Raw genomic sequence first — 12,009 nt, forward strand, 5'->3', positions numbered from 1 at the left:
ACATTGCAGCTTGTGTTGTAATGGTTTTGTTTAACACAGCACATGGTTTTTCAAAAGCATTTGAGGGCTAATCTTTAGTCAGGGTTTTGTTCTTACCCACTAATGGCCATTTTAATGATGACTTGCAAGAAACTGTTTGAAACGTTTCAGAAACCTGCTGCCCTAACTTTGATATTCTTGTTTGAAGGTCATCCTTTTAAAGGCAGTGAGCCGTGTCGTACTGTCTGAAGGATCCTGGAAACTTGCTGCTGGACAGGATTCAGGGTGGCTTAGGAGCAGAAAATATCTTCTTTTACCTGCTGCCTGTTGAGACGTGACCTTGCTGTAACTCCTTTCTTGCTGCTACACCTAATCTACCTGCAAGAGAGAAGAAACCTTTGCTACATGCCCTTCAGCAGAGAGCAGATCCACAGGGGACTTGGTTACATGGTGCGGTCTGGGGCCCAGTTTAACTTCGCTTGATCTTTCCAGCAGTCCCAGAACTCTTCAAAAATATGGGTGGAGATCCATTACACATGCTTACTATGGTTACTCGCCATGAAAAACAGAATGAACGCCCAACACAGACTCCAGGTGGTGGATCAGCATTAATCATAATAAACCCAGGGGCAGAGGATTGGCAAGATAGCACGAGCAATGGTTGTACATCCATCCCCTTGAACTCCGTTACCTCCTGCGGGGGACAGGGATACGGAGGTAAGTGGCATTGCCTCCATCTTCTGCTTCCAGCTGTCACAAACCAGGATCTGCTGCATGCCCATTTCCTTTTGTCTGCAGGAAGAGGGTGCATGACATAACCCTCTGGTAGAGTACACTTAGAAATTTGGGTTTTTTGGAAAGCTTTCATGAAAAAATAATAAAGATAGAAGCCTGTGCTTCAAATTCAGTCGGGTTTTATAGGAACGGCTTTTAGGAGGATTGCTTTTTTGTCAGCGCGCTTGCCTAAAAGACCATCTAGGTGACGTGCCAGGAAGACGCAGCTTTTCTCCTCTTTCTTCCTCACTCATCTGTTGCGTATATTTCTGCTCATCCAAACCAGAAAGGGAAATGGTGTGGATATGGAAGAGAAGCAGGAGCGTTCAACGTGTTTGCGGAGTGCTCACAGCAAGCCTGTTGTGTGAGATACCAGCGGTGAACCAACTAGCAAGAGAAGAAGTTTGGGCTTGTGGTCGGCCTTGTGGCTGAGCTCTCGAGCTGGCGGAGCAGCTGCAGAGGCAGCCGGGGCCGAGCCGGCTGCGAGGAGATGGGGAAGTAGATGGGCTCTGGCCAGTGCCCATCCCTCCCCCTTCCCTCAGCGCGGAGTTGTGCGGGGAGCTCTTTTGCTCAGAGGATGTTAGGACACAAGTGGTGCCTCCACTGAACCACAGAGAGGAACAGCTACCAGAGTTGCTGAAATAGGGACTGTTAGATGCTGTGAGATCTTGCTGCACTTCTGGAGAATTTTCTGCGCCCCATCCTCTTTCGCTGGAGCTCTGTCTCTCTCCTGTCCGTGTCTTCCCACTCCCCACAGTCCTTTCACTTCTTTTTTGCTCCTTGTCTGCTCTGTTTTATCTTCAGCTCTGCTGGCCTGGTCTTTCCCCATCAGTCCCTTGCTTCTTTTAGTTCCACATACCCCACTTTCTCTAAACCCTGTTAAGAAAAAACCACGAATGGACGTCCTCTGAAGTTGTTTCTATCACATGATTTGAAGGTTGTGTTGCTGCCTTTCCTCCAGCCTTTCCTCCATGGTTCTTCGTGTTGGCTGTGAGAGCTCCAGGCAGGGCCTGGCTGCAGCTCTGTGTGTTCAGAGCCTAGCAAGACAGAAGGCACTCCATTCTCAGTAGTTCGCAGGCACTGATGTTGTAAGCAGAACTAATGGTAATTTGAGTGGATGCACTTGCCAGTGTGGCCACAGACTTATAATGCAACTGTGGGAAAGTAAGTCTCCTGGTGTCTCTGATCACTATCTGTAAAATAATACTTTCCTTCTAGCCTTTAAATAAGAATACATGGTTAAAACTAAATTGGCTTTTTAAATCTCTTTCACCATGAATAATCTTCGGTGTGATTAGCTAGACAAGTTAGGTATGCAGTTGCTTTCAAATGGTAAATTTTAGGCTTACCTGTCGGCTTCTCAGATGTTACATGATTGTGCAGTGTGATTTATGATTTGCAGCTCATGCATCCACAAGTGCACGCATTCATATTTCAGTTCTGTTGCTGCTCCTCCTTTGGAGGATCCTGCTGGAAAAGTGCAAGAACTAGACATGTGGGAAAAGACTGCTACAAATTTTATATCCTCCAACCAACTTGTGTCTTTTGTACCTGCCCAGGCACGGAAAGAATAACAGTGGAGATACATGTATATACACATGTTCGCATGATTAGGACATTAGCAAACAAGAAACAAGGCAATGGTCAAAGCCTATTGCTATTGCATGAACCCACTCAACAGTGTTACAGATGTGGAAAAGTGCAATGAGAGTAGTGCAGTGTATGCTATAATCATACTTGCATAGCTCAAAGAAATATAGTACGTCTTATTAATTATGGATCACAAACATATTTTGAGATCCTCTGAACAAAGGTGGTATTGGAAGTATAAAGCATTGCAACCGAACCATGCTAATTTGCACGGTTGACTGGGAGACCCTTTGTGACTGAAGTAATGTTGCAATTTAGGAAGTTACCATACTCAGCACAGCAAAGCTCATGCATCATGAATTGCAATTATTCAGTGTATTTTGACAACAATATATCTATTTTAGCTGTTTACAATGCTTAATGAGTTCCTAGTAGTTGTTCAATAGCATCTATTTTGTGAAAATCAATGAAATCATATTCATAGAGGCTGAAAGGGGTCAGGTGTATGGGGATGCTGGGCAGAAACAAAGGTAGGGGTCCCTTTCTTCTTTCACCTGCGCACTTGCTGCTTGCTGCTGCTGTCTAACTCTGCCTACTCTCTCTTCTCAGAAATGCCTGAAAAGCCCCTGAAACCAGCACTGTGGCTTGATTAGGGACCAGTTAAATGAGAGGCATTTTTGTGTGTATTGCATGGTGTGCAGATGAGCATGATTTGTACTATGCTGTTGTTGGGGATTGCTTGACAGTGGCCAAATAATAGATGAGAAAGATGTTTTCTCTGTAAAGCAGGGTTTACAAGTTTGGAAATAGGCATGGTAAAGTAAAAATAAAGATCTTTGGTGGCTGACAGGAGGTAGATTTGCTCTAACGAGACAGATAACGTTTCAGATGGCACAGCTTTCAAATATCGGATTGTTTGTCATACAGGTGTTAGTACAGAAAACACTTGCTGCTAAGTACAAAAAGCACCTTACAGCCTAGCAACCCACTGGACAAGAAAGTCTTCTAAACATTGTGATATGACTCTTTCTCATGTAGTTCCCCTTTCTTGGCCTGGTGGATCTGAATTTCTCACTCTCGAGATTATCAGGAAACCATCTGGATTTCCTTTGAGCTCAGCACATGAGATTATATCCTTTTTTCTGTCCAGCAGTGCAGCATCTCCCCAGTCCTGCTCACCAGCACTTCTGGCAGTCCCGCATTTTCTATCCCTTGCTATGCCAGGCAACCCAGGCATATATGCTTTGCACATGTGCCAAAGCCAATAGTTTCTGCTGTTTCCAGCGTGCTGGTGGTTGAGACTATTTTCTCACTGCTTAACACTTGCCTGGCATTTGCCACTGAGGGCTTTGCTGTTCGGCGTGCATCTCCTGGTACAGGAAAGGTAGCACGGGCTGCTTGACATGTCCTTCCTCACGCTGGATGAACGTCTCTTTTTTGGAAGGGAATTCCCACCCCCTTCTGCTTTGACCAAAGGCCTGTGCTGATACGTTTCTCCTCCTTCCACCCACAGGGAAGTCAGGGCTTCCCTCACCATCGGCCTTAGCCTGGTGGTGCCTTGTGGCAATCACCTTGTCCTGAATTCTGCTTATCTTGACTAAAACCAAAGCTTGCCCACAACCAAAATAAATGTAAAATAGAAAACAAAGCATGCCTACGCTACTCATTTCAAACTGCAGGCTTAGCTAGGCCCTAAACCAAGTTAGGTCCAGTACTAATCAAGTTGTTAGGAGACTGTACCTAGAATCATAGAATCATTTTGGTTGGAAAAGACCATACTGACATAATCTGTCCATGGGACCATCCGTGTGGGTGCACCTCCTCGTCCACCAAAGGACCATCCAACAGGCTGTCTCAGGTGGTCTGTGGCAGCTGAGCTTCCCCTGTAAAGATGAGAAGGCTCGAGAGAGATCCATAAGACCAGGAACAACTCTACATAAGATATTTAAGTACAAGCATGTGTGTGATAGCCCTCAGCTGTGCTCTGCAGCCTGACCCTCAGCCTCTTCTGGGGGACACCGTAGAACATTTGGGATTTGCACATTAAACCCAAGTCCTGCGTAGATGTTAATGGTTTATGTAGCTCTGCTTTTGCATTCCAGAGGAACCTGCTGGCACACTCACCTTCTTTCTTGTTAGTACCATTGTTAATATTTTTAGGTGTATGAAGGGGAACAGCCAGTATCTTGTTTTACTGTAGTGTGAGGAAAATCTATTTAAGTGCCTGAGGAAGGAACTGCTGGTTGCAGGTGTTCACGAGAGATGTGTTCCTCTTCGCCCCTGTGCTCCTGGAGGGGAATTCAGCAAAAAGGACCCACGTGTGGAGCACCATCCCCAACTTCCCCAAAGCTATCTAAGCACAGCAGAAATGCCAGTGGGCCATGGAGCACTGAGGGTGTGTCTCCCTTTGTAGAAAAGAGGTTTAGATGATGCACTCTATTTATGTATGTAAACTTGTGAAATTTTTACCCTTTTTTTTTTCATATGTAGTTTGTGCTGGATGTTCTTGGTTCACGTGTAAGGATGCTTTCCATTCCTGACTCATTTACTGAAACTTTCAAAATGATGAGCAGCAAATAACAGTAGGTGAATAACGAATGAATAACAGGTAGTAGTGCAGTATAGTTATCACTAATAGTCTGTTGGCATCTTGCAGGCTGTAATTTGCCCACTTATGCTCTGACCTGGTAAAACCCTTGAACGCATTTAGAAGTGTATGAATAATTTCACTAAAAATATTTTTGCTTCCTTTCTTAAAATTAAACATGTCAGTAGTTCTCTGTGAAGATGATGTGTTTACTCCCATGCTTATAGGCACCGCATCAGGCATCACTCTTTCACGTACTCACAGAAACGCTTTTTAGCTGGTGAAATATGTCACCTCCTTTCTTGAGCTGAATGTTTCATTCCTCTCACTCGCGGATCTAATGCCACAGTGAATTAAATGTATTGATGAACCAGGACTGAAATCTATAGTGAATATGATTGCTTAAAAATAATTCTATCAGATGTAGTTTAGAGATGTCATTTTCTGTACCCATACAGAGAGCACATGTGCCCACATAAAACAGCGTGTGAGAATGCGACGCTATTTAACTCATAAATGAGAGAGCAAAATTTTATTGGTCACAGTAAATATTTGTTCAAGGGAAAGGAGAGGAGGTGAGAACAATCCATATGAAAAGAAAGCACATTAGTACCCAGAACACTGAAAATATTGTTCAAGGACAGTTTATCCTTGTGGAAAATATGACCCCCTGTAAAGCTGCAGAGTCTGTTTGCAGATCATTTCAAAACAGAGTCCTTGCATTTGCCATTTTAGTTTGTTTTGGCTGTTGGTGTCCAAACTACATTCCTAGCAAATTGCATGAAGTGCTTATTCCATTATTTCTATTGTTATGTTTCTCAATAGAATGTGGTTATCTTGAGCTAGTGTCATGCTTTAGTACATTAGCACTAAAATGCACTGACGCGCTTGCAAAGAGGAGTGTAGGGCGGCTGACATTCAGCTGGTACCTTGTACCTTGTCTCTGGAGGTTCCTAAGCCAGAGGTTGCTTCAGCTTAAAATGAAGAAAGAATATTTGCATTTCTTCATAATCTGGTCTACTCTTGTGAAACCATGACCTGTGCCAGTTCATATATGTTCTGCTCAAACTCTGTCCAGGTGCTGGGATTTGCTTGACTGGTCCTAACTGGTTTTTGGAAGAGAGGTGTTTTAATCTGCTCTGAATTTATATTTTGCATGGCTTCAGTTTTCACATAATGAGCCAGCTTTATCTGTCATGTGCACAGTTCTGCTTTCTTCGTGTCCCAGTTCATAATTTTCTTACGTGCCTTTTGTCCATAGAAAATAAAGGAATCAGGGAACTGAAATTGAATTAGACCCAAAACGTGCTTGAGTTTCCTGTTTTTCTTGTATTAAAATACTTTTTCTATTGAGACCCAACCTGCGGCAGTTTCCTAGCCACAAGCACAGGGGCTGCGAGAACACCCTGCGTTTGGTCGCAGGGGGCAGATCTGGACGCGCTGGGGACGTGTGGCCGATGGGCGCGGGGACGGCACCGTCCTGCCCTGCCGCTAGTGAACAATGAGTTATTTTTGTGCCTGGACACTGGCAATGACAGGGTTTGTGGTTCACCTCTTGTCCAAGTCGGATGTCATCTCTCTCATCCTCCTTCCCTGCTTTCCGCCCCCCCTTGCCCATTCCTTTCTCTCATCTCGTCTTCTTTTCTATCCTACCCCAGTCTTCCTTTCAGTTTGCTCTCATTTTTCCTGCTTCTTTAGTCAAAAAGACCTAATGAAATATAAAGCCTGACCTCTCCTGAGTATGAGGCAGTGCCCTTTTTCTTTTTAAATTATGCACCTGCTTAGATGTTTTCACCACATAATTGCTGCAGTCACCACTGGGAACACAGATAGCCCTTTTAATACAACCACTAAAAGCCTTTTGATTTAAAACTATGTCCTCAGTTTTACAGCCTTTCTCTGCTTCTGGTAGTATCTTTCTGCAAAGACTAAATGGAGAGACAAAAGCAAGCAGCACAAGACCTGCCTCCAGCAATATTTCCACAGCCCTGTTACTCCGGAGGGCTGCTCACACTGAGGTCAGTGCTAGGAGAGCTCGTTGCCAAGCGCAAATTACATTCAAAAGTTACTTTATTATAAGATTAACAGCTTTATCATGAAAACCAGCAACATTTGTGGGCTTGTGGGAATCAGTTCTGCTGCATTCCAACCCGGAATGTCCTTCTGACACTTTTTTTTCTGTGGAAACACTCATAAATTTGATGTATTACTTGAAGATGAGCTAGACCCATTTGAAAAAAGTCCCTTCGAATTCCTCCTTTGCCCCAAGAAGGAGGTGCTCTCTCTCCGAGTCTTACATCCCTTAGTAAACTAAGGGATATTTTAGATATCTTGCTGTTTGTTTTGGATGGAGTGGTGCTATTTAGGGAGAAATGTTCTCCTCAGTGTGAATGGGAGGAGTGGAATTTGTAGTTCCAGTCTCAAGAATAAAGATATTTTCACAAAAGATAAAGAAGCGTTTTTTATGCATATGTAGGAGAGGGAGTCCTGCTGCAAGATCTGAATTTGGGATACCTCCTAGTTTAAGGGAGCTGTGGTTTGAGCATTGATAAAAACCCCGTATTTTTAATGGTAATAAGGAAAAAAAAATTATCTTAAATGGCAATAATTTTATTTGTATTGACAAATTATTTAATAGAGAGTAATTGGATCCTTAATTTAGACACTAATTTGATGATCTACCCAACAATAAAATAAAGGCTGTTCACTATTTATCCATTATCTCATATATAAGACAAGTGGTCTTATGGAAGTGATTTGCATACTTTCTGAAGTCAAATATTAATTTACACATGCCTTTCCCAAGTTTCAGCCCATCATTAAAGCTCTGTGATCTTGTTCTTACACTAGCATTTTGGTCTAAGCTTTACTGCGTAGTAAGATAAAACTTCATCACACAATGAGGCAAAACATCATTGCTGCATTGAATAATCATTTTCTGAAGGCACTGAATGCAACCTTTAATTAATATTTCATTTATGGCCAGGTTTAGTACCTTGAATAAACCCTAATAATATTGCCATCTCCCAGCTTTCTTAGAGATGTATTATTAAGCCTGTTTGCTTGTTTGCAATTGTGTCTAAAATTAACTATTTTAGTTATAAAGCTAATAAAACAAGGAGGAGTGTAATCTTCTAATGACACATAGAAGCGGGCCCTACACTGGACATTTTAATGTGCTCTCCCTGCTTATCATTTTTGCACCATGTCTTCCTTATTAACTTTCGATACAGGCTATCACTTTTGGGCTATCACTTTCCTCCTGAGAAACCTCAGGCTCACAGTTCAGTTTGAAGGCTGCGCTTGTCGATGGGACCCATTGTTACCAGGGCCTTTCCCGCCAGCGCTGTTTCCGCACTGTCACATCTCCCCCCACCTGTTCATTCCTCCTGCTTGAGGCCAGTTTGACACTGTTGTAATGATGCCCCTTGGGAGACCTACAATTGGATTTTTAAGTTCCCGCATGGCTCCTGCTTTTTAACGTTTGCTCCTGAGTCAGCACTGTATGCGTGGCTGGCTGGAATAGAGCAAAAATTTGAATAATTTCTCTTCCCTGGATTGTATTGCTGTTTGGTTGCAGAAAAGAAAAAACACCTCTCAAATGCTTCAGGAATCTCGTACTCTCACATGCAATTACATTGTAATAATTAGATGCCTAATCTTTGCGTTTATCTTAGTAGCACCTAACCATTTTTGTTAGAAGGGACCTGATTTTCACCAGAGCTATGTAGTTCGATGGGTGATGGATTTTTTTATCACGTAGCAGCACCCCCGACAGACAGTACAGGCTCTGCTTCAAGTTGCACTTGGTCATAAAATATGTGGCAGCGTGAGGCTAAACTTGTATGCTGGCAGAACAATGATCTCATAGCTGGATGCTGAGTAAAATTAGCTTTGGTCAAATTTACATTTTAGAGCAGGGATGAATTCTTGTCCCCTGTGTCCTAAGAAAGGGAAGGTTATTTCGGGGAATCTCTGGATTCCAGAGATGCTTCTGGAGTTCAGAATCAACTGATTGCTTTCCTATAAATGGAGTGTGGGGGTTAATGTTGCTTCTGCTTCAGCCAGCCACGACGGGTTCAGCTCTACCATCTGAACTATGTGCAGGCTTGTATCCTTACATCATGTGTTGATGATTCTCATTCTGCCGTACACTTTGGCAGGGAGTGATGCAATCTATCAGAAACCCTAAGCAATTATTTTCTTTTGGGCTGCATATCCTTGGTAATCCAGGTAGCAATTACCCAATCTGAATATTTGGCAAGTAGTTTGTAATCCCTGTGGAGAAGGCATATGCAAGCCTGGCTCTGACCTGATTAACTTTCTTAGTTCCATGACTTTACCAAGCAGTACTGAACACCTAAGGGGAACGCGCATGTTCCCAGCTACCTCTGTCCTGAACATCAGTAAATGCTAATCATCCCTTCTGGATTTGGTGTTCCCTTTCATCTTGGGCTGGCTACTTCCCAGGTGGGTGCAGCTTCTGGCAACATGCCCTATAACGTAGGTGTTATTCTCAGAACAAAAGCAGAGGGCTGCCAGATGTCCAGTGTCACCTGTCCTAAGGAAATTTTCCTTCCAAATCTCCGAGCGGATTGTTTCACCAGGTGACTGCGCTTGTTGTTGCGGTCTGCTGATGTGACCATGTGACAAAATGCACTGCTTGCTTCCGTGTTCAAGGGAAGTGGAATTTAACTTGCTCAGTTGTATTTCGCAGCTGCAAAGAAGGAAAAAAATAGAAGTCAGAATGCAGTACAGGATGGGCAAGCATGTGTCTTATTTCCTGCGTTCTGGCAGCACTCTCAGGGAGGAGGGACACAGCACCCTGGCAGTGACTATGGGCCAAATCATCAAGAGTTCAAGAGCTGCACTCAGGAGTGGAAAGAGATCTAAAGTATTAGGACTGTTTTAATCCATAGGTGACAAAGAGTCTTGAATACAGAAAGCTGTTCAGTTCATAACAAATCACATTCGCTTCATGCTGTTCCCTTTTCCTGCTTTCCAGAGGTGGCTGTGAATGGTCTTAGAATTTTCTAATTGTTTTCCAGCTTTTTTTGGGCAAACTCATCCTCCACTTCCTTGCATGCTGGCAGACTTAAGTGAGATAGAAACCTTACTTGAGGACTAACTCCCTGCAACATCTCCTTCTTGTTTGGGGCTCCAAACTTTTCTCACAAAAATTATCTGATGCCACTAATATGAAAGGGTCCGGGATGGTTGAGTATGTCTCCTGAGCCAACTGCATCTGCCTGCTGTCTCCAGTAGCAGGACTGGTTGCTCTTGACTCACCAAAAGGAATAGCTTATGTCTTTTAGAGCTGAGTTGTCAAGGACAACTCCATCTCCCTGAGATTAGTGGGGTGATTTAACTGCTCCTCTCTAGCCAATAAATCTGGTAGTCAGAGGCACAGCAAAGAAACACACGGAAGTTCTTTTAATGTTCATGCAACTTTGTGGGTGAGGTCAAGTTCTTACCCTATGATTCACCAACAGTTTATGTCGGAATGAAGAGGTGAACATCGTTTCCCTCATGTTTCTTTGTTGGTTCCCACATATCATCATTCCTCCCCATCCTGGCATAAGGAAAATGGATGTGACTCATACTTCACAGATTTCAGGTAAAGCAGAAATCACAACACGAGAGATGCTGAAATTTATGACAGTGTTATAAATGATGGGTCACCTTTCTTCCCTAGGGAATCTGCTTAACTCCCTCAGATTTTTTCCAGAAAAAAAATTAAAAAATGAGGAGGGCAGTGAGAAAAGGAAAAGGTGCTCCCCTTTTTTCTGGTGTTACTATGCGGAGTGGAGCTGTTGGGTTAGTAAGATCTGCAGGGAGATTGTGGTTAGTGCTGGTGGTTGACTGGGCGCCACTGCATTCCTTGCAGCAGGACTCAGGCCAACAGCTTTACGCCATCAGCTCTGAGGGATCACCAGTAGCACAGATTGCCAACAGGAGTGGAAAACACGGCAGCATTTTCAGTAGCTAGGAAAGATGGGCTTTAGTGACAGTCTAGCTGTTCTGTCCACCGCCATGCCCATCCCTGGAAAACGGAAGTGTCAGCACGCCTGTCTGCAGTCTTTTCAGCCTGTAACAGACGGTTTGCTGTCATAGATAATAGAATGTAAATAATTGTGGGGGTTTATTTATTTATTTATTTTTAAACTATAAATTCCCTCAGTTCCTTCCTTCTCTTTAGCAACAGGCTGTGGGTCACTAGTATCAATCACACAGATCTCTCTCATGCCACACCTAAACTAAATTGTCAATAGGAGGTGTTGTAGAAGATTCACACATCATTCCAGCAACTGTAATATATGTTGGGAAATGTAAAAACACCAGGTGCGTAGCTGCTGGTTAGAGTTTCCATTTACTTTACCTGAGGCTTTTCTGTAACATGCAGCAATGTACGTCACATGCAGAAAAAAGTAGGTGGAAGGTTCTTTCCAAACCACATTGACCGAAAGAATGTACATGTCAGGTAAGCTGTATGCTGACATGCTCATGCGTTCTGCAGTGGAAAGGGTTACCTTGTCAAGGAAATCTTCCCGGTGCAGGTGTGCATCCTAGCAGATTCATTCAGAGACCGAGAGACGGGAACGAGCCCTCCCTCATCTGACATGTACAAACAGCATCTTATCCATTTGTCTCCCAGGATGTTTGCTAGCTGTCTCGTTAATCTTTTACTCGAAGTCAGACATATGTATTGATGGCAAAACAAACCGTAGGCCACAGGCCCCCTGCCTTGCATTCCTCACCTCTTCAGAGTAGCACTCACCACGGAACCATGCAGACAGCATCGATATTTCCATGGGTTTGTAGCTGCATTTCTTCCTTGCAGTTCTAAAGCACCTCTTCCACTGCTCTACTCATCAGCTCTTCTTCCTACTTATTATTTGTACTATTGAGTAACTACATACCTCCTCCAGGCCATCATGTACATCCCCTTCCTTGTTGGCGTTTTGCATATATATGATGCCTCCTGTATCTCTGAAGTTAAGGGGGCTGAGAAACTGGGACTGGAATTTCTTATCTTTAACACCAAGTCACAGGGTGCTCTGTACACCACTCGCTGGCCT

Source organism: Caloenas nicobarica, chromosome 3 (genome assembly GCF_036013445.1).
Source record: "Caloenas nicobarica isolate bCalNic1 chromosome 3, bCalNic1.hap1, whole genome shotgun sequence".
Taxonomy (NCBI): Eukaryota; Metazoa; Chordata; class Aves; order Columbiformes; family Columbidae; genus Caloenas; species Caloenas nicobarica.